The following is a 24804-nucleotide window of genomic DNA, read 5'->3' on the forward strand; positions in this document are numbered from 1 at the left end:
ATCGTAACAAGAAAATAAAGTTTCTACGATCTGATCGTAGAGAAGAGTATTTGAGTTACGAGTTTGGCCTTCAGTTAAAAACAATGTGAAATAGTTTCCTACTCATGCCACCTGGAACACCACAATGTAATGGTGTGTCCGAACGTCATAACCGTACTTTATTAGATATGGTGCGATCTATGATGTCTCTTACCGATCTACCACTATCGTTTTGGGGTTATGCATTAAAGACAGCTACATTCACGTTAAAAGGGCACCATCAAAATCTGTTGAGACAACGCCTTATGAACTGTGGTTTGGCAAGAAACCAAAGTTGTCATTTCTGAAAGTTTGGGGCTGCGATGCTTATGTGAAAAAGCTTCAACCTGATAAGCTCGAACCCAAATCGGAGAAATGTGTCTTCATAGGATATCCAAAGGAAACTATTGGATACACCTTCTATCACAGATCCGAAGGCAAGACTTTTGTTGCTAAATTAGGAAACTTTCTGGAGAAGTAGTTTCTCTCGAAAGAAGTGAGTAGGAGGAAAGTAGAAAACTTGATTAGGTAATTGTACCTTCTCCCTTATTGGAAAGTAGTTCATCACAGAAATCTGTTCTTGTGACTACTACACCAATTAGTGAGGAAGCTAATGATGATGATCATGTAACTTCAGATCAAGTTACTACTGAATCTCGTAGGTAAACCAGAGTGAGATCCGCACCAGAGTGGTACGGTAATCCTGTTCTGGAAGTCATGTTACTAGACCATGACAAACTTGCGAACTATGAGAAAGCGATGATGAGCCCAGATTCCGCGAAATGGTTTGAGGCCATGAAATCTGAGATATGATCCATGTATGAGAACAAAGTATGGACTTTGATGGATTTGCCCGATGATCGGCAAGCCATAGAAAATAAATGGATCTTCAAGAGGAAGACGGACGCTGATAGTAGTGTCACTATCTACAAAGCTAGAATTGTCGCAAAAGGTTTTCGACAAGTTCAAAGGTGTTGACTACGATGAGAGTTTCTCACTCGTATATATGCCTGAGTCTGTCCGAATCATGTTAGTAATTGCCGCATTTTATGAAATCTGGCAAATGGATAAACAAAACTGCATTCCTTAATGGATTTATTAAAGAAGAGTTGTATATGATACAACCAGAAGGTTTTGTCAATCCGAAAGGTGCTAACAAAATGTGCAAACTCCAGTGATCCATCTGTGGACTGGTGCAAGCATCTCGGAGTTGGAATATGCGCTTTGATGAGTTGATCAAAGCATATAGTTTTATACAGACTTGCGGTGAAGCCTGTATTTACGAGAAAGTGAGTGGGAGCACTACAGCATTTCTGATAGGTATATGTGAATGACATATTGTTGATCGGAAATAATGTAGAATTATTCTATAAAGCATAAAGGAGTGTTTGAAAGGAGTTTTTCAAAGAAAGACTTCGGTGAAGCTGCTTACATATTGAGCTTCAAGATCTATAGAGATAGATCAAGACGCTTGATAAGTTTTTTCAATGAGTACATACCTTGACAAGATTTTGAAATAGTTCAAAATGGAGCAGTCAAAGAAAGAGTTCTTGCCTGTATTACAAGGTGTGAACTTGAGTAAGACTCAAAGCCCGACCACGGCAGAAGATAGAAAGAGAATGAAAGTCATTCCCTATGCCTCAGCCATAGGTTCTATAAAGTATGTCATGCTGTGTACCAGATCTATTGTATACCCTGCACTGATTTGGCAAGGGAGTACAATAGTGATCTAGGAGTAGATCACTGGACAACGGTCAAAATTATCCTTAGTAGAATAAGGAAATATTTCTCGATTATGGAGGTGACAAAAGGTTCGTCGTAAAAAGTTACGCCGATGCAAGTTTTGACACGGATCTGGATGACTCTAAGTCTTGATCTAGATACATATTGAAAGTGGGAGCAATTAGCTAGAGTAGCTCCGTGCAGAGCATTGTAGACATAGAAAAATGCAAAATACATAACGGATCTGAATGTGAAAGACCGTTGACTAAGATTCTCTCACAAACAAAACATGATCACACCTTAGTACTCTTTGGGTGTTAATCACATAGCAATGTGAACTAGATTACCGAATCTAGTAAACCCTTTGGGTGTTGGTCACATGACAATGTGAACTATGGGTGTTAATCACATGATGATGTGAACTATCGATGTTAATCACATGGTGATGTGATCTAGATTATTGACTCTAGTGCAAGTGGGAGACTGAAGGAAATATGCCCTAGAGGCAATAATAAAGTTATTATTTATTTCCTTATATCATGATAAATGTTTATTATTCATGCTAGAATTGTATTAACCGGAAACATAATACATGTGTGAATACATAGACAAATAGAGTGTCACTAGTATGCCTCTACTTGACTAGCTCGTTAATCAAAGATGGTTATGTTTTCTAACCATGGACAAAAGAGTTGTTATTTGATTAACGAGATCACATCATTAGTTGAATGATCTGATTGACATGACCCATTCCATTAGCTTAGCACCCGATCGTTTAGTATGTTGCTATTTCTTTCTTCATGACTTATACATGTTCCTATGACTATGAGATTATGCAACTCCCGTTTGCCGGAGGAACACTTTGGGTGCTACCAAACGTCACAACGTAACTGGGTGATTATAAAGGAGCATTACAGGTGTCTCCAAAGGTAGATGTTGGGTTGGCGTAATTTCGAGATTAGGATTTGTCACTCCGATTGTCGGAGAGGTATCTCTGGGCCCTCTCGGTAATGCACATCACATAAGCCTTGCAAGCATTACAACTAATATGTTAGTTGTGAGATGATGTATTATGGAACGAGTAAAGAGACTTGCCGGTAACGAGATTGAACTAGGTATTGAATACCGACGATCAAATCTCGGGTAAGTAACATACCGATGACAAAGGGAACAACGTATGTTGTTATGCGGTCTGACCGATAAAAGATCTTCGTAGAATATGTAGGAGCCAATATGGACATCCAGGTCCCGCTATTGGTTATTGACCGGAGACGTGTCTCGGTCATGTCTACATTGTTCTCGAACCGTAGGGTCCGCACGCTTAAGGTTTCGATGACAGTTATATTATGAGTTTATGAGTTTTGATGTACCGAAGGAGTTCGGAGTCCCGGATGAGATCGGGGACATGACGAGGAGTCTCGAAATGGTCGAGACGTAAAAATCGATATATTGGACGACTATATTCGGACATCGGAAAGGTTCCGAGTGATTCGGGTATTTTTCGGAGTACCGGGTAGTTATGGGAGAAGCAATGGGCCTTGATGGGCTTTAGTGGGAAAAGAAAAAAGGCCAAGGGGCTGCTGCGCCCCCCTCCCCTTTGGTCCGAATTGGACTAGGGAAAAGGGGGCCGGCCACCTCTCCTTCTCCTCCACTTCATTCTCCCTTCCTCCCCTCTTGATGGACTCCTACTAGGACTTGGAGTCCTAGTAGGACTCCCATCCTGGCCGCACCAATAGCCTTGGCCGGCCTCCTCCTCCTCCATCCTTTATATACTGAGGCAGGGGGCACCCCATAGACACACAAGTTGATCTTCGTGATCGTTCCTTAGCCGTGTGCGGTGCCCCCCTCCACCATATTCCACCTCGGTCATATTGTAGCGGTGCTTAGGCGAAGCCCTGCGACGGTAGAACATCAAGATCGTCACCACGCCGTCGTGCTGACGGAACTCTTCCCCGACGCTTTGCTGGATCGGAGCCTGGGGATCGTCATCGAGCTGAACGTGTGCCAAGAACTCGGAGGTGCCGGAGTAACGGTGCTTTGATAGTGTGATCAAAGCATTTGGTTTTATACAGACTTCCGGAGAAGCCTGTATTTACAAGAAAGTGAGTGGGAGCACTACAGCATTTCTGATAAGTATATGTGTATGACATATTGTTGATCGGAAATAAAGTAGAATTATTCTGTAAAGCATAAAGGAGTGTTTGAAAAGAGTTTTTCAAAGAAAGACTTCGGTGAAGCTGCTTACATATTGAGCATCAAGATCTATAGAGATAGATCAAGACGCTTGATAAGTTTTTTCAATAAGTACATAACTTGACAAGATTTTGAAGTAGTTCAAAAATGGAGCAGTCAGAGAAAGAGTTCTTGCCTGTATTACAAGGTGTGAAGTTGAGTAAGACTCAAAGCCCGACCACGGCAGAAGATAGAAATAGAATGAAAGTCATTCCCTATGCCTCAGCCATAGGTTCTATAAAGTATGCCATGGTGTGTACCAGATCTATTGTATACCCTACACTGTTTTAAGCAAGGGAGTACAATAGTGATCTAAGAGTAGATCACTGGACAGCGGTCAAAATTATCCTTAGTGGAATAAGGAGATATTTCTCAATTATGGAGGTGAACAAAAAGGTTCGTCGTAAAAGGTTACGTCGATGCAAGTTTTGACACAGATCTGGATGACTCTAAGTCTCGATCTAGATACATATTGAAAGTGGGAGAAATCAGCTAGAGTAGCTCCGTGAAGAGCATTGTTGACATAAAATTTTGCAAAATACTTACGGATCTGAATGTGACAGACCCGTTGACTAAAATTATCTCACAAGCAAAACATGATCACACCTTAGTACTCTTTGGGTTTTAATCACATAGCGATGTGATCTAGATTACTGACTCTAGTAAAACCCTTTGGGTGTTGATCACATATCGATGTGGACTATGGGTGTTAATCACATGGTGATGTGAACTATTGCTGTTAAAGCACATGGCGATGTGAACTAGATTATTGACTCTAGTGCAAGTGGGAGACTGAAGGAAATATGCCCTAGAGGCAATAATAATGTTATTATTTATTTCCTTATAATCATGATAAATGTTTATTATTCATGCTGGAATTGTATTAACCGGAAACATAATACATGTGTGAATACGTAGACAAACAGAGTGTCACTAGTATGCCTCTACTTGACTAGCTCGTTAATCAAAGATGGTTACGTTTCCAAACCATGAACAAAGAGTTGTTATTTGATTAATGAGGTCACATCATTAGTTGAATGATCTGATTGACATGTCCCATTCCATTAGCTTAGCACTCGATCGTTTAGTATGTTGCTATTGCTTTTCTTCATGACTTATACATGTTCCTATGACTATGAGATTATGCAACTCCCGTTTACCGGAGGAACACTTTGTGTGCTACCAAACGTCACAACGTAAATGGGTGATTATAAAGGAGCTCTACAGGTGTCTCCAATGGTAGATGTTGGGTTGGCGTATTTCGAGATTAGGATTTGTCACTCCGATTGTCGGAGAGGTATCTCTGGGCCCTCTCGGTAATGTACATCACATAAGCCTTGCAAGCATTACAACTAATATGTTAGTTGTGAGATGATGTATTACGGAACGAGTAAAGAGACTTGCCGGTAACGAGATTGAACTAGGTATTGGATACCGACGATCGAATCTCGGGCAAGTAACATACCGATGACAAAGGGAACAACGTATGTTGTTATGCGGTCTGACCGATAAAGATCTTCGTAGAATATGTAGGAGCCAATATGGGCATCCAGGTCCCGCTATTGGTTATTGACCGGAGACGTGTCTCGGTCATGTCTACACTGTTCTCGAACCCGTAGGGTCCGTACGCTTAAGGTTATGATGACAGTAATATTATGAGTTTATGCATTTTGATGTACCGAAGGTTGTTCGGAGTCCCGGATGTGATCACGGACATGACGAGGAGTCTCGAAATGGTCGAGACGTAAAGATTGATATATTGGAAGCCTATGTTTGGATATCGGAAGTGTTCCGGATGAAATCGGGATTTTACCGGAGTACCGGGAGGTTACCGGAACCCCCCCGGGAGCTATATGGGCCTTAGTGGGCTTTAGTGGAAAGGAGAAAGGGGCAGCCCAAGGTGGCTGTGCGCCTCCCCCCTTCCCCTAGTCCTATTAGGACTAGGAGAGGTGGCCGGCCCCCTCTCTCTCTTTCCCCCCTCAAGGAATCCTATTCCAACTAGGATTGGGGGGGGGAATCCTACTCCCAGAGGGAGTAGGACTCTCCTGGCGCGCCCAAGGTGGCCGACCAGCCTCCCCCCTTTGGTCCTTTATATACTGAGGCAGAGGCACCCCAGAAACACACAAGTTGATCCACATGATCTATTCCTTAGCCGTGTGCGGTGCCCCCAGCCACCATATTCCTCGATAATACTGTAGCGGAGTTTAGGCGAAGCCCTGCTGCTGTAGTGCATCAAGATCGTCACCACGCCGTCGTGCTGACGGAACTCTTCCCCGACACTTTGCTGGATCGGAGTCCGAGGATCGTCATCGAGCTGAACGTGTGCTCGAACTCGGAGGTCCCGTAGTTTCGGTGCTTGATCGGTTGGATTGTGAAGACGTACGACTACTTCCTCTACGTCGTGTCAGCGCTTCCGCAGTTGGTCTGCGTTGGGTACGTAGACAACACTCTCCCCTCTCGTTGCTATGCATCACATAATCTTGCGTGTGCGTAGGAATTTTTTTGAAATTACTACGAAACCCATCATTAGCTCCATATGGTTGCATTCTAATTAATCACCAATATTTCTAAATGGTTCACGTTCCTTCTGTAGGACAAAGAAAGCAGTAGCGCGGGGTCGTCTCAGAGCTCCCCTTTCGACACCCCTTTGAGTAGGGCGTTGAACGTAATGAAAAACAAGGATAAGCTCAGTAAGCCGACGTCAGCTGGTTGTGTGGCCGGCAAAGGCTTGTCCACAAAATGGTCGTCATACTATACCGCTGGTGGGCGAAAGGAGAAAAAGACCAGCTCGGAAAGCCAGTCGCGTGAGGTTGAAGCACTCAAGGCGCAAGTGGCGCGGATTCCGGAGATGGTCCAAGAGCAAGTGCAACAACAACTGGGATCGACGCTCACCGGCATTATGCCTACCTTGATTCATGGGATAACGACGTGGATTGCGGGTGGCCAACAGGGGCCGCCCCCCAATTCCCGGCTTAACGGCCAGCAACTCGCACAACGTGCAGGCGGCGCCATTGGTGTCTCTGGCGTCGGCGGTATTGGTGTCTCCGGCGGTGGCGCCATTGGTGTCTCCGGCGGCGGCAGTATTCGTGTCTCCGACACCGGCATTGGAGCTTAATGCACCCGGGTGTACGCCGGCCGGCACCTCGCCATCAAGCGGCCCCTTCGTCAGTTGCACGCCCGCCGTTGGCGGTGCCTCGACATTAGCCGAGCTTGACGCCATCATCATGGTAACTAATTAAGTCTCTCGGCCGAGGAATTCATCTCCTTGCCTTTGACTGGGCATCCCTGACGCCCTACATGTTTTCGCAGGGCGCCGCCGATGTTCCGTGCACTCTCCTGCACTTCGTCAACGACGAGTTGGTCAATGTCGCCAAGGGCAAAATCGTTCAACCGGGCAACCCCGTGTTCCACGGTAAACCGATGCCACCCACCGTGTATAGGGTTCAACTGGTTCGGGTGTTGCCAGGCTGCGACGAGTTGTTACCTCCGATTCAACCCGCCGGGGCCGACGAAGATGATCTGATGACCCTCAGCACCTGCCTAAGCTGGCCGCTGCTTTGGCCGAAGAGCCAGATTCGTTTGGGGCGGGGGACACCACCCCAAAGACAACACCGCCAGTCATGCCGATGCCAAGCCATGGCAAGACCGCCGCAACGCTACCGGACATGCCGGACATCCCTATGGCACAGGATCCGAACATGCATATGGCACAGGATCTGGACGACGACGACAATGACGATGGCTGTACATTTAGCAACGTCGATAAGTACTTTGCCGAACATGGGTACGATGACGAATTCTGCGGGCCTCTTTCTCAAGAACCCAACCAAGACGACCGCGGTCTAGCTGGTACGGCGGAGAAACCCAGTTGCAACAGGCATCGTCTGGCGTTCAGTTCTTAGGAGACGCCTCCAGCTGCCGACTTCATCGAGCCTCAGATAGCCAAGGTGCCAAATATTATCAGCCCCAACACACTCAAGAAGGCGGTCTGTGAGCAGAACTCGGTCCCATTACAACAGAAGAAGAAGGGACGGAAAAGAAAGAGTAACAAGGGTGCGAGCCACCCGGCACCGAGTACGATCCGTGCTCAGGACGGGCCACCTTCACCTAAGGATATCTCGAGGAGGGTGCATGTGGCGGGTAGGGCGATGCTACCGACAAATATGCTCAATGCTGCAACCGGTGCTATGCGGAGTCTGCATGATAGTGTTCTTTCTTTGGAGAAGCGGCGTCTCAGAGAGAATGATGTGGCATACCCGGTTTTCGTGGCCAAGGTGCCAGAGGGCAAGGGCTTTGTGGATGGCGCCATCGTGGGTACGATCGTCCTGCGGTTTGGTGACATCTTTGCTATGTTTAACCTTCATCTGCTGCACTACACCTTCGTTCGGCTGTTTTCGCTGAGTATGGAGATGCGGATCATTAGATACAAGACCCCGAACATCGTGATAGTCGACCCCTTCTACATGCATGCCAAGCTCTTGGGCAGCGCTGGGGACCGCCAAGTCACGAGTTCACACCTCGAAGGCGTCATTCTGGCAAACCCAGATAAGGATAACTTCCTCGTGGCTTACTTTCCCGAGTAAGGCATCCCTTAACCGCCCCGTAACATATGATTTCTTAGATTTCGATCGTTCTTTTTTTCTAAAATTCCGTGTTCTGTGCAGTGACACACATTGCACACTCATCCTCTTAAGCCCGAAATATTCCATGGCCACGTATTTTGACCTGAACCGTGACTCCAAGATGGACTACACAAATATCAAGAAAGTTCTTGATGATGTTCTCCCCGGCTACGCCAAATCTGGAGGCACCTTCACCAGGCCAGTTCGTAGGTACGACAACCACATGTTTGCCCACAATACTAAGTTCTGCTGCGTCAAGCAGCCGCCTGGCGGTCAGAAGGATGCCTACTATGCCCTCCATCACATGCGGGCGATCGTAAGGGATCATCATCACCTTCTGCTACCAGATAATCTCAAAGATTGGGCCGCGAGCTTGTCGGCAATCCAAGACGCGGACATCAGACAAGAACTCTTTCGCATCCAGTCGGAGTTTGTGGACATCATCCATCAAGATGTCCTTCATACCTCGGGGCAGTTCTACCTCAGATATCAACCGTCCAACAGGGAGATAGACGGAACGCTACAAATGTAGGCTGACAACGCCCGCGATTTCATGACCATCACGACAGACGGCGGCTTCATCCACGCTCCGGTCCCATGAGTCGAGTCGACAGTAGTGATGCTATGTGTAGTTTTGAAACATTGATTGGCTCATGTTGTAATTAAACTTTAATGAACTTGTATGTCTCTTTGGTTTGGACAGTCGTTCAACTTAGATGTAATCGATGCTATTTATTAGTAGGATCATGAATCGTGCTATTAATGTCATGTCTTGCTTTTCTCTTCCGATCCTTTTGTTGCATACTTATATATTGCTTATGTATGTATTATCTGTTGTTTGGCTTGTGCATAGAGATGCCGTCGTATGTCATGTACAAGGGTAAGGTTCCCAGAGTCTACGACGATTGGGAGGAGTGTCGGAGACAGGTTCACCGTTTCAGCGGTAACAGTTACAAAGGGTACACCACTAGGGCGGAGGCGGAATCTAGATACGCCCGCTATCTAGCGGGAGAGAGGAGGGAGCGTTGGAGGAACCAGATGAAGACCAGTTTCATTGCGATGATGCTCATCGTGATGACCGCAGCTCTCTTCTATGTGATGGTAGTTTAGATGATCGATATCGACTTGTAGTGTGAAGACAAACTCGATACTCGCGGTCTCGAGACTTGTAATGTTTTATCTTTGTTCGGTCTTTTGAATTCGGAGACTAATATGATGAATTGTATTCGGAGACTAATCTTCTATTGTATTCGATGAATCTGCTGTTGCTGTGTGCTGCTGTCTATATTCTGTCAAATAATATATTTTGTAACCTGTGCAAAAATCAGAAAAGTAAAAAAGTATAAAACCTAATATTAATACTAATGGCGCATCACTACAGAGTGCGCCATTAGTATGCCAAAGTATACTAATGGCGCATCACACAACAGTGCGCCATTAGTATGCCAAAGCACATGGTTAAATATGGCCCCCTGGGAGGCATACTAATGGCGCATGGTGTTCTATACTAATGGCGCACTGCGTGGTGCACCATTAGTATACCAGATACTAATGGCGCACTAGTGATGCGCCATTAGTAAGAAATACTAGTGGTGTGATACTAATGGCGCACCAGTAGTGCGCCATTAGTAGGCAAAACTGGTGCGCCATTAGTAGGCCTTTTCCTAGTAGTGTGTCTTGGGTGCTAGCCCTACCCCCCTATTTATATGTTGAGACTTGGGGTCGAAACTTGGAGTAAAAGCCTCCACAAAGTCGGTTTCACCCGAAAGGCAAGAGTCCTTCTCGGACTCCAGGGCCAGACGCCAGGGTTCCCGGCGTCTGGACCCAGACGCCAGGCACCCTGGTGTCTAGCCCCTGGACTCAGCAAAACTTCCTTTTGCGCTTTCCAAAAACCTTGTGGGCTTTCCCCTTTGGCCCAAATAAAGTGTTCTTGTACCCAAACATTTCGGGAAACATCCGGAACCCCTTCCGGTGAATTCCGGAACCCTTCCGAAGACCAAACACTATTATCCCATATATCAAACTTTATCTCCGGACCATTCCAGAGTTCCTCATCATGTCCGTGATCTTATCCAGAACTCTGAACAACATTCGGTTACCAACATACATAACTCATAAATACTATATCGTCAACGAACGTTAAGCGTGCGGACCCTATGGGTTCGAGAACTATGTAGACATGACCGAGACATTTCTCTGGTCAATAACCAATAGCGAAACCTGGATGCTGATAAGCCACAAGTATAGGGGATCGCAACAGCTTTCGAGGGTAGAGTATTCAACCCAAATTTATTGATTCGACACAAGGGGAGCCAAAGAATATTCTCAAGTATTAGCAGCTGAGTTGTCAATTCAACCACACCTGGAAACTTAGTATCTGCAGCAAAGTGTTTAGTAGCAAAGTAATATGATAGTGGTGATAGCGACAACAAAAGTAAAGACAGCAAAAGTAATGTTTTTGGTACTTCGTAGTGGTTGTAACAGTAGCAACGGGAAAGTAAATAAGCGTAAACCAGTATATGGAAAACTCGTAGGCACCGGATCAGCGATGGATAATTATGCCGGATGCGGTTCATCATGTAACAGTCATAACATAGGGTGACACAGAACTAGCTCCAATTCGTCAATGTAATGTAGGCATGTATTCCGTATATAGTCATACGTGCTTATGGAAAAGAACTTGCATGACATATTTTGTCCTACCCTCCCGTGGCAGCGGGGTCCTATTGGAAACTAAGGGATATTAAGGCCTCCTTTTAATAGAGAACCGGAACAAAGCATTAGCACATAGTGAATACATGAACTCCTCAAACTAGGGTCATCACCGGGAGTGGTCTCGATTATTGTCACTTCGGGGTTGCCGGATCATAACACATAGTAGGTGACGATAGACTTGCAAGATAGGATCAAGAACTCACATATATTCATGAAAACATAATAGGTTCAGATCTGAAATCATGGCACTTGGGCCCTAGTGACAAGCATTAAGCATAGCAAAGTCATAGCAACATCAATCTCAGAACATAGTGGATACTAGGGATCAAACCCTAACAAAACTAACTCGATTACATGATAAATCTCATCCAACTCATCACTGTCCAGCAAGCCTACGATGGAATTACTCACGCACGGTGGTGAGCATCATGAAATTGGTGATGGAGGATGGTTGATGATGACGACGGCGACGAATCCCCCTCTCCGGAGCCCCGAACGGACTCCAGATCAGCCCTCCCGAGAGGTTTTAGGGCTTGGCGGCGGCTCCGTATCGTAAAACGCGATGATTTCTTCTCTCTGATTTTTTCTCTCCGAAAGCAAATATATAGAGTTGGAGTTTGCGTCGGAGGGTCAACAGGGGGCCCACGAGGTAGGGGGGCATGCCCTAGGGGGGGGCGCCCCCCACCCTCGTGGAAAGGGTGTGGGCCCCATGGTCTTCATATTTGGCGAGGATTTTTTTATTGTTTTTTCTAAGACCTCCCGTGGAGTTTCGGGTCATTCCGAGAATATTTGTTTTCTGCACATAAACCAACATCATGGTAATTCTGCTAAAAACAACGTCAGTCCGGGTTAGTTCCATTCAAATCATACAAATTAGAGTCCAAAACAAGGGCAAAAGTGTTTGGAAAAGTAGATACGACGAAGACGTATCAACTCCCCCAAGCTTAAACCCTTGCTTGTCCTCAAGCAATTTAGTTGACAAACTGAAAGAAAGAAAGAAAAAACTTTTACAAACTCTGTTTGCTCTTGTTGTTGTAACTATGTCAAGGCAGCATTCAAGTTTTTAGCATAGATCATAACTAACCACACTTGCAATAATTCTCATGTCTCATCATTACTCATATCAATAGCATAATCAACTAGCAAGGGATAATAATAAATCTCGGATGACAACACTTTCTCAAAACAATCATAATATGATATAACAAGATGGTATCTCGCTAGCCCTTTCTGAGACCGCAAAACATAAATGCAGAGCACCTTTAAAGATCAAGGACTGACTAGACATTGTAATTCATGGTAAAAGAGATCCAATCATAGTCATACCCAACATAAATTAATAGTGATGAATGCAAATGACAGTTGTGCTCTCCAGCTAGTGCTTTTTAATAAGAGGGTGATGACTCAGCACTAAATGGATAGGCCCTTCACAGAGGGAAGCAGGGATTTGTAGAGGTGCCAGAGCTCGGTTTTGCAATAGAGATAAATTGTATTTTGAGCGGTATACTTTCATTGTCAACGTAACAACTAAGAGATGGCGATATCTTCCATGCTAAACACATTATAGGCGGTTCCCAAACAGAATGGTAAAGTTTATACTCCCCCTCCACCAACAAGCATCAATCCATGGCTTGCTCGAAACAACGAGCGCCTCCAACATACATCAGGTCCTAGGGGGAGTTTTGTTTGCAATTAATTTTGATTTAGTTTGAATAAAGCATGGGACTGGGTATCCCGGTGACCAGCCATTTTCTCGTGAGTGAGGAGCGGAGTCCACTCCTCTTGAGAATAACCCGCCTAACACGGAAGATAAGGACAACCTTTGTTGATACATGAGCTATTCGAGCATACAAAACATAATGTTTATTTGAAGGTTTAGAGTTTGGCACATACAAATTTACTTGGAACGGCAGGTAGATACCGCATATAGGAAGGTATGGTGGACTCATCTGGAATAACTTTGGGGTTTAAGGGATTGGATGCACAAGCAGTATTCCCGCTTAGTACAGGTGAAGGCTAGCAAAAGACTGGGAAGCGACCAACTAGAGAGCGACAACAGCCATGTACATGCATTAAAATTAATAAACATTGGATGCAAGCATGAGTAGGATATAATCCACCATGAACATAAATATCGTGAAGGCTATGTTGATTTTGTTTCAACTACATGCGTGAACATGTGCCAAGTCAAGTCACTTAAATCATTCAAAGGAGGATACCACCCCATCATACCACATCATAACCATCTTAATAGCATGTTGGCACGCAAGGTAAATCATTATAACTCATAGCTAATCAAGCATGGCACAAGCAACTCTGATCTCTAATTGTCATTGCAAACATGTTTATTCATAATAAGCTGAATCAAGAACGACGGACTCATCATATTTACAAAAACAAAAGAGGTCGAGTTCATACTAGCTTTTCTCATCTCAGTCAGTCCATCATATATCATCATAATTGCCTTTCACTTGCACGACCGAACGGTGTGAATAATAATAAGAGTGCACGTGCATTGTACTAAGCTGGAATCTGCGAGCATTCAATAAACAGGAGAAGACAAGGCAATATGGGCTCTTGGTTAAATCAATTAATAATGCATATAAGAGCCACTTCAACAATTTAATTATGGTCTTCTCCTACTGACCCCCAAAGAAAAGAAAAGAAATAAAACTATTTACACGGGAAAGCTCCCAACAAGCAAAAGAAGAACGGGAAATATTTTTGGGTTTTCTTTTCAATTATTACTACTACAGCAGAAAAATAAACTACTACTAATTTTTTTTGGTTTTTCTTAAGGTTTAACAAACACACAAGAAGAAAGCAGGAAAAAGAAAATAAACTAGCATGGATATTACAATGAAAAAGTATGAGCACCGACATCTAACAATGAGTGTGTGTGAGCATAAATGTAATGTCGGTGAGAAACACGTACTCCCCCAAGCTTAGGCTTTTGGCCTAAGTTGGTCTATGGCCACGGCTGGCCTGGCGGATATCCATAATAATAGTTTTTGGGGTCGTACTGTGACGAGGAGGAATAGTTGGGATCATATTGTGATGAAGAAGAAGACTCTGACTGCCACTGGCTGACATTCATTTCTGGATCCCAAGAATAAACAGATTGTCGTGGAGGCTCATCGTGTGGTTCCTGTTCTGGCTCCTCGGTAGGTGCAGGGTTCCGGTAGGCGTGAATAGCCGCCAACGAAACAAGGTACGTGCCTGCAGTCAAATCAAACAAAGAAGGAGCAGGCAAGGTGATAGTCTCTGGATGATGTTTATTAAAGAACAATTGATATTTAAGCTCCCCTGCCCTATTCTTAACAATAAAATCATGTGCCACCATACTTTTATGATCTAGGTAAACACGGGGTAGCACTTTTTCTTCCTTCTCAGCATGCCTAATAGGTATGTTAAAATGTGCGGCTAGGCGTGTAGCATAAATGCCTCCAAAGATGGGGCCCTTAGTATGGGTCATATTTAACCGTCTAGCAATAATACCGCCCAAACTAAAAGTGTTATCACTATATAAACCTTGGAGCAGAATAATTAAATCAGGGATACTAAGGTTTCCAGAATTTCCGCATCCAATTAAACAACGACTAGCAAATAATGCAAAGTAACGCAACACAGGAAAATGTATGCTAGTGATTCGTGCATCGGAAACCTTCCTAGTTTCTCATACAGTGATGTTATCAATAAACCCAGCCACATCATCATGATGTGGTTCTTCTGTCTTGCCCTCAAAAGGGACTAAACAAATCCAACAGAAATCAAAAAGTGACATCTCCTTAGGCTCATCATATAAATGAAATTCCACCATAGGTGGTGAGTTCCTAGGATAAAAATAGAAGTTTTGCACAAAGGTATTTGTGAGCAAGAGATACTGATCGCATTAGTCATGGAGGAAAGCGGTGAGGCCTGCATTGTGAGCCAATTCATGAAAATCTTCATAGATACCGGCTGCTCTCAAGAAATCTTCAGAAGGCCATTCACATGCCCGAATCTCCGCGGTGCGTGGCAAATTGTACTTAGGCTTAAGTGCCTTTTCCTTCGAGCTTTGGCTCGATGAGCCCCTCAATAATCTCCTCATCATTTTCTGAAATAATCTGAAATTTTTAGGAACTTCAAAATAAAAGTGAACCAAACTCAATTAAACTGATAGCAACTACTCCTACAAGTGCCTAGAGCCTATATCAAGCATTAGAACTACTTGGAACCATATAAATTTGACATGCAAGCTCAAGAACATGGTAACCTATGCAGCACAAATTTGCAATGAATAAAGTACTAGAAAAAAAACTAATTGGACCAATGAAGGAGTCACATACCAAGGAACAAACTCCCCAAGCAGTTTTGCGAGAGGTGCTTTGAGCAAGGAGATCGAAAATCACAGCAAAAGTGGCTAGAACTCGTGCTTGAGTTGGTTTTTCGGGTTTGTGTGAGACAGAGGAAGAAGATGGGTGCTAGAATAAGTGGAGGAGGGCCACCGTGGGCCCACGAGGCAGGGGGGCGCGCCCTATAGGTGGGGCGCCCACCACCCTCGTGGCCAGGTGGCAGCTCCTCTCGCGGTAATTTTTGCACAGTAAATCCTCAAATATTCCCGAAAAATCATATTAAATTGCCATGGCATTCTGAGGACTTTTATTTTCGGGATATTTTTATATTGCACGGATAATCAGATAACAGACAGAAAAATACTAATTTTACTTTATTTAATATAAATAACAGAAAGTATAAAGAAGGTACAGAAGTTTGTGCTTCTAGTTTCATCCATCTCATGCTCGTCAAAAAGAATCCGCTAACAAGGTTGATCAAGTCTTGTTAACAAACTCATTCCGATAATCAGGAAACCGGAGAAATTTCGAATAACACTAAGTTACCTCAACGGGGATATGCACATCCCCAATAATAAGAATATCATATTTTTTTCTTGACAGTAGGAAGAGGAAATTCAAAACCTCCAAATATAATCGATGGAATTTTTCCAATAGAGTTGATACTATGAACTTGAGGTTGTTTCCTCGGAAAGTGTACCGTATGCTCATTACCATTAACATGAAAAGTGACATTGCCTTTGTTGCAATCAATAACAGCCCCTGCAGTATTAAGAAAAGGTCTTCCGAGAATAATAGACATACTATCATCCTCGAGAATATCAAGTATAACAAAGTCCGTTAAAATAGTAACATTTGCAACCACAACAGGCACATCCTCACAAATACTGACAGGTATAGCAGTTGATTTATCAGCCATTTGCAAAGATATTTCAGTAGGTGTCAGCTTATTCAAGTCAAGTCTACGATATATAGAGAGAGGCATAACACTAACACCGGCTCCAAGATCACATAAAGCAGTTTTAATATAATTTCTTTTAATGGAGCAAGGTATAGTAGGTACTCCGGGGTCTCCAAGTTTCTTTGGTATTCAACCCTTAAAAGTATAATTATCAAGCATGGTGGAAATCTCAGCTTCCGGTATCTTTCTTTTATTAGTAATAATATCCTTCATATATTTAGCATAAGGATTTGTTTTGAGCACATCAGTTAATCGCATACGCAAAAAGATAGGCCTAATCATTTCAGCAAAGCGCTCAAAATCCTCATCATCCTTTTCCTTGGATGGTTTAGGAGGGAAAGGCATGGGTTTCTGAACCCAAGGTTCTCTTTCTTTACCATGTTTCCTAGCAACAAAGTCTCTTTTATCATAACATTGATTCTTTGATTGTGGGTTATCAAGATCAACAGCAGGTTCAATTTCTACATCATTGTCATTACTAGGTTGAGCATCATCATGAACATCATCATTAATATTTTTACTAGGTTCATGTTCATTACGATATTGTGTTTCAGCATCACACATAGATATATCATTTGGATTATCAGGTGGTTCAGCAATAGGTTCACTAGAAGTTTGCACAGTTCTATCATTTTTCTTCTTCTTCTTTTTAAAAGAACTAGGAACATCAATATTATTTCTCTAAGAATCTTGCTCGATTCTCTTAGGGTGGCCTTCAGGATACAAAGGTTCCTGAGTCATTCTACCAGTTCTAGTAGCCACTCTAACAACATAATCATTTTTCTTACTATTCATTTCATTAAGTACTTCTTTTTGAGCTTTAAGTACTTGTTCTACTTGGGTGGTAACCATAGAAGCATGTTTGCTAATAAGTTTAAGTTCACCCTTAATATCAGCCATATAATCACCCAAGCGTCTAATCATATAAGCATTTTCTTTTAATTGTCTACCAAAATAAGCATTGAAGTCGTCTTGCTTATACATAAAGTTATCAAACTCATCCAAGCACTGACTAGCAATTTTAGTAGGAGGGACTTCAGCTTTATCATATCTATAGAGAGAATTTACCTTTACTACCTGTGTCGGGATATCGGGATCAGGAGGTTCTTCAGTAAATAAATAATTGAGATCATATGTTTCTTCAACAGGCGGTGAATTAAGACCATGTATTTCTTCAATAGGAGGTAAATTCTTAACGTCTTCAGCTTTAATACCTTTTTATTTCATAGATTTCTTTGCCTCTTGCATATCTTCGGGACTGAGAAATAAAACACCTCTCTTCTTCGGAGTTGGTTTAGGAATAGGCTCAGTAATTGGAGCAGGAGCTGGCTCAGGAGGTGCCCAATTATTTTCATTTGTTAACATATTATTCAATAGAATTTCAGCTTCATCCGGTGTTCTTTCCCTGAAAAGAGAACCATCACAACTATCCAGGTAATCTCTGGAAGCATCGGTTAGTCCATTATAAAAGATATCAAGTATTTCAGGTTTCTTAAGAGGGTGATCAGGCAAAGCATTAAGTAACTTGAGAAGCCTCCCCCAAGCTTGTGGGAGACTCTCTTCTTTAATTTGCACAGTTGTATATTTCCCTCAAAGCAGCTTGTTTCTTATGAGCAGAGAAATATTTAGCAGAGAAGTAATAAATCATATCCTGGGGACTACGCACACAACCAGGATCAAGAGAATTAAACCATATCTTAGCATCACCCTTTAATGAGAACGGAAATATTTTGAGTAAATAGAGGTAACATGATCTCTCATTATCAGTGAACAGGGCAGCTATATCATTTAACTTAGTAAGATGTGCCACAACAGTTTCAGATTCATAGCCATAAAAGGGATCAGATTCAACCAAAGTAATTATATCAGGATCAACAGATAATTCATAATCTTTATCAGGAACACATATAGGTGAAGTAGCAAAAGGAGGGTCGGGTCTCATTCTATCTCTAAGTGATTCTTTGTTCCATTTAATTAATAACCTCTTAAGCTCATATCTATCTCTGCAAGCTAAAATAGCTAAAGAAACATCTTTATCAAAAAGATAACCTTTAGGAATAACAGGCATATTTTCATCATCGTATTCAGATTCAATAATTTCTCTTTCTCTAGCCCTAGCAATTTGTTCTTCTAGAAAATCACCAAGGGGCACAGTAGTATCAGACATAGAAGCAGTTTCATCATAAGTATCATGCATAGCAGAAGTGGCATCATCAATAACATGCGACATATCAGAACGAATAGTAGAAGCAGGTGTAGGTGTCGCAAACTTACTCATAACAGAAGGTGAATCAAGTGCAGAGCTAGATGGCAGTTCCTTACCTTCCCTCGTAGTTGAGGGATAGATCTTGGTTTTTGGATCTCTCAAGTTCTTCATAGTGTCCAGCAGATATAAATCCCAAGTGACTCAAAGAATAGAGCTATGCTCCCCGACAACGGTGCCAGAAATTAGTCTTGATAACCCACAAGTATAGGGGATCGCAACAGCTTTCGAGGGTAGAGTATTCAACCCAAATTTATTGATTCGACACAAGGGGAGCCAAAGAATATTCTCAAGTATTAGCAGCTGAGTTGTCAATTCAACCACACCTGGAAACTTAGTATCTGCAGCAAAGTGTTTAGTAGCAAAGTAATATGATAGTGGTGATAGCGGCAACAAAAGTAAAGACAACAAAAGTAATGTTTTTGGTATTTTGTAGTGATTGTAACAGTAGCAGCGGGAAAGTAAATAAGCGTAAACCAGTATATGGAAAACTCGTAGGCACCGGATCAGTGATGGATAATTATGCCGGATGCGGTTCATCATGTAACAGTCATAACATAGGGTGACACAGAACTAGCTCCAATTCGTCAATGTAATGTAGGCATGTATTCCGTATATAGTCATACGTGCTTATGGAAAAGAACTTGCATGACATCTTTTGTCCTACCCTCCCGCGGCAGCGGGGTCCTATTGGAAACTAAGGGATATTAAGGCCTCCTTTTAATAGAGAACCGGAACAAAGCATTAGCACATAGTGAATACATGAACTCCTCAAACTAGGGTCATCACCGGGAGTGGTCCCGATTATTGTCACTTCGGGGTTGCCGGATCATAACACATAGTAGGTGACTATAGACTTGCAAGATACGATCAAGAACTCACATATATTCATGAAAACATAATAGGTTCAGATCTGAAATCATGGCACTCGGGCCCTAGTGACAAGCATTAAGCATAGCAAAGTCATAGCAACATCAATCTCAGAACTAGTGGACACTAGGGATCAAACCCTAAAAAAATAACTCGATTACATGATAAATCTCATCCAACCCATCACCGTCCAGCAAGCCTACGATGGAATTACTCACGCACGGCGGTGAGCATCATGAAATTGGTGATGGAGGATGGTTGATGATGACGACGGCGACGAATCCCCCTCTCCGGAGCCCCGAACGAACTCCAGATCAGCCCTCCCGAGAGGTTTTAGGGCTTGGCGGCGGCTCCGTATCGTAAAACGCGATGATTTCTTCTCTCTAATTTTTTCTCTCCGAAAGCAAATATATAGAGTTGGAGTTGGCGTCGGAGGGTCAACAGGGGGCGCACGAGGTCGTGGAAAGGGTGTGGGCCTCCTTGTCTTCATATTTGGCGAGGATTTTTTATTGTTTTTTCTAAGACCTCCCGTGGAGTTTCAGGTCATTCCGAGAATATTTGTTTTCTGGACATAAAACAACATCATGGTAATTCTGCTGAAAACAGCGTCAGTCTGGGTTAGTTCCATTCAAATCATACAAATTAGAGTTCAAAACAAGGGCAAAAGTGTTTGGAAAAGTAGATACGACGGAGATGTATCAGATGCCCATATTGGCTCCTACATATTCTATGAAGATCTTTATCTGTCGAACCATATAACAACATACGTTGTTCCCTTTGTCATCGGTATGTTACTTGCCCGAGATTCGATCATCGATCGGTATCTCAATACCTAGTTCAATCTCGTTACCGGCAAGTCTCTTTACTCGTTCCGCAACACATCATCCCGCAACTAACTCATTAGTCACAATGCTTGCAAGGCTTATAGTGATGTACATTACCGAGTGGGCCCAGAGATACCTCTCCGACAATCGGAGTGACAAATCCTAATCTCGAAATATGCCAACTCAACAAGTACCTTCGGAGACACCTGTAGAGCACCTTTATAATCACCCAGTTACGTTGTGACGTTTGGTAGCACACAAAGTGTTCCTCCGGTAAACGGGAGTTGCATAATCTCATAGTCATAGGAACATGTATAAGTCATGAAGAAAGCAATAGCAACAAACTAAACGATCAAGTGCTAAGCTAACGGAATGGGTCAAGTCAATCACATCATTCTCCTAATGATGTGATCCCGTTTAATCAAATGACAACTCATGTCTATGGTTAGGGAACATAACCATCTTTGATCAACGAGCTAGTCAAGTAGAGGCATACTAGTGACATTATGTTTGTCTATGTATTCACACATGTATCATGTTTCAGGTTAATACAATTCTAGAATGAATAATAAACATTTATCATGAAATAAGGAAATTAATAATAACTTTATTATTGCTTCTAGGGCATATTTACTTCAGTCCCGAACTGTGCATCTAAGGTCGATGGTAACAGGAGACGGGGGATACAATGTTTACCCAGGTTCGGGCCCTCTCTATGGAGGTAATACCCTACTTCCTGCTTGATTGATCTTGATGAATATGAGTATTACAAGAGTTGATCTACCACGAGATCGTAATGGCTAAAACCCTACAAGTCTAGCTTGTATGACTATATCTCCGTCTTTGGACTAAACCCTCCGGTTTATAGAGACACCGGAGGGGACTAGGGTTGTACAAAGTCAGTTATAGAGAAAGGAATCTTCATATTTGGACGCCAAGCTTGCCTTCCACGCCAAGGAGAGTCCCATCCGGACACGGGAGAGAGTCTTCGGTCTTGTATCTTCACAGCCCATTAGTCCGGCCCATGTCCAACAGGCCGGACGCCCGAGGACCCCTTAGTCCAGGACTCCCTCAGCATTATTTTTACCACATATAATGAATATCGCTGGTAACTTCATATCTCATTTGCTCACTAATGGCAACTGGAATGTGTGTGTTGGAATAGAGGCCTGAAGTACTGCAAGCCTGGCAAAGAAGCACCGTAAAGTTGTCACTCCCAGGAAACTCCATGAATAATAATGTATTTTGGAAAGGAGGCAAAGTTCAATTTCCAAGTAGGTGGGCATTGTACAACAATGAGTTTACTAAATTGTACTCCCTCTATTTCTAAATATAAGTCTTTTAAGAGATCTCGATAAAAACTACATACGGATATATATAGACATATTTTAGAGTATAGATTCACTCATTTTGCTCTGTATGTAGTCTGCATTGAAATCTCTAAAAAGACTTATATTTAGGAACGGAGGGAGTACATATTACAATGCACACTTGTTGTACATGCATAGTTTAGATTATAATCGGTTTGTAGGCACAAACAAATTAAATTACTCATAAATATTTACACCAGACAGATTGTTGATTATGTTTAAACCAGACAGATGGTTTCATTCGAGTGGATTAGAGCGAACAAACACACATCAATGATTATTAGAGGAGTTGGGGCAGGAAATCAAGTGACCAGAATTGAACTCTCTCCTCTCTCTCAGTGCAATATTCATTAATATATGTTGCTCCTTTCAGTTCAGGGCCTTCCTTTTCTTGTGCCAGCACACATGCCACCTACATAGAAATGGCTGAAATACGTGCCATCACACATTCCACCTACATAGAAATGGTTGCAACACCATTCTAAGAAATACATTACACATAAGCTTGATGACAGAACTACTGCCAATGTAAAATATTTGTAAGCCTAATTGAGAATGTGTCAGAAAATAAAATAAAATTGTCACTATTGTATTCTTATAAAACAAAATTATCACTCGTGTTCTTGGTAAACACGACAAGATGTAAACAGTCAATGAGATTATTAGAAGTGATAAAAATGGAAATGCACAAGAAGCGCAACATAGTAACAAAAAAATTAGAGCAAGGATTGACATGACGATAGGAAAAATGAATCAATGAGGTTATTAGAAGTGATAAAAAGAAATGCACAAGCAATGCAAAATACTAAAAACAATTCTAGAAGGTTTCACATGACTATGGGCAAATGATTTTTGCTTTCAGCGAATTTATGGAGACAACATGTGGCTCTGAGCTTGGCAACCTAGCATGTACTGAATATATCTCTGAATGACTTACTGCAAGTGTGTGTCATTAAAGTAACGAAATTGTTCTTCACAAGCTTGACTCCTGATAATCAAGGGCCAATGCATCAGACTTATGCATAGAAAAGAGACCAAGTTGATGCAAAACTCTTAGATATTACAACACTGCTGCCACTGCAATTCAGTCAACTCCTTGTGTGCCACCTTGTTCTTCTTCGCCGAATGCACTTATTAACATTACAACACATAGGCAAGCTAGAAATCTTTGTATAAGGGGGATACCTTCTTCCTACATGAGATTAAAAAAATGTACATCAGACTTCAAAGCAAAACGATCCTCGACCATCCAGGGAATCAAATTTCAGACGACCACCAGGGGCCCCATCTTGCTGTGACTGGTAGTGAGCAGCCTCAGAGTAGCGTCATGTATCATAAAAATCATGCTTTGAGTGAAAACAAACAAACTTGCATCATAATCTGCTACCAACTGTGCACTGCATGTTACTTACAAAGCAATCTGAAAGAAAAGTATTTCTTGTTTGAGAACCGAAGAGACATGCACGCATATCATGGTATGAAAAGATAATAGAGTTGCAATCTGATGCAATCATCAAGACAGGTTTGAGTGTCGTGAGGATGGAGTCAGAGCTTCATGGCCACTTGAAGCGAAGAAGTGCAGTCGTATTGGATTTAACAGGAGCCGGTCATCATCACCATACAGCAAGAGATGCAAGCAATTGGTCCTCTTCTCCTGAGAGAATGAATGAATGAGCTTACCACATCCGAATCTGTTGTTGCCGCTGCAAGTCAGGCTTATAGCGATTGAACTTGCAGCCCCTGCTGAACGCGAATGACAGCCCCTTCCACTCTGAACCCATTGCACAAATCACAATTACACCCCACTCCATGAACACATTTAATTTGCATTCCGAGATGCCAGATGATGCCGACGGCAAAGGGGTCGTGGCCGTAGATGATGAAGCAAAGGTCGGCGCTGACGAAGTCCATGAAGGCGCCGAAGATGGCCACTGGGTCCTGCCCTGCCATGTCGGCATCGCCGGGGAAGCCAGGAACGCATGGTTGGCTCTCATTAAATCAGAAACATTGTGTCAGTTATAAAAGCCACGCAAAACATTACTTGATGATTCATTGAACAACATGAGAGCTAAAACTAAGTTCAAGTGGCATCTATTAAAAAAATAATGTTCAGTATTAATCATGAATTGTTAAGCAAAAAGTAAGAAGAGCATGACAATGTTAATAAACAGCGACAGCGAACACACACACACATGCTCAACAACGTCAGGAAGCACACACATTAGCAGGAAGCACACACAGCGGCCGGGCACATCACATACACATGCTGGGTACAAACGAACAATCTTAGTACACAAAAAACAGAGCAAGGATAAATAAGTTTGCTTTCTCAAGAAATAAATTAGGGTTCATAGGAACTTCTCAACGTGCTTTTGTTGCACATTCTCAGATAAAATTTGCAGTGACCATTGCTCTGCTTTGAGACTACAGAAAGCAAACACAAAGCGAACATACCTGTTCCTCTCGATTCAGGGCACGCCCTAGCGGCGCTCTTCGCTGGCCGCAACGCCGCCACGCCCTGCTGTTGGGTTATGCGATTGCCTCCGTGCCGTCGTCCCATGGGTCAGGGGGCACACACTTCAGGGGCTGCTCGCTGGCAGCAACGCCGCCACGCCCTGGGGTTACGCCGTCAAGCCCTTGTGGCGGTCCGCGCCGTTGTCCCACGATTCGGGGCCCTCGACCAGGGCACGATCGATGGGTCCAACGGAGGCAGCAGACAGTGCGGACGGGCGGCAGCGGAGGACAAAGACGGCACGTAGGGTTTGTAGAGAGGAGGAAGACGATGCGGAGGGACGGCAGCGGAGGAGAAATCACGTCTTCCCTGTGAGGTCGGCGGCGGCGATCTCGTGCGCCCTGTGAGGTCTGCGGCGGCG

General features: G+C 43.1%; 1 pseudogene; it reads left to right on the forward strand.

The window, feature by feature from the left end:
- The first annotated feature begins 6640 nt into the window (after positions 1–6640).
- Positions 6641–23953, forward strand: LOC125517076 (annotated as a pseudogene).
- Positions 23954–24804: the final 851 nt, after the last annotated feature.

The sequence above is a fragment of the Triticum urartu genome, chromosome 6 (assembly GCF_003073215.2).
Source record: "Triticum urartu cultivar G1812 chromosome 6, Tu2.1, whole genome shotgun sequence".
NCBI lineage: Eukaryota > Viridiplantae > Streptophyta > Magnoliopsida > Poales > Poaceae > Triticum > Triticum urartu.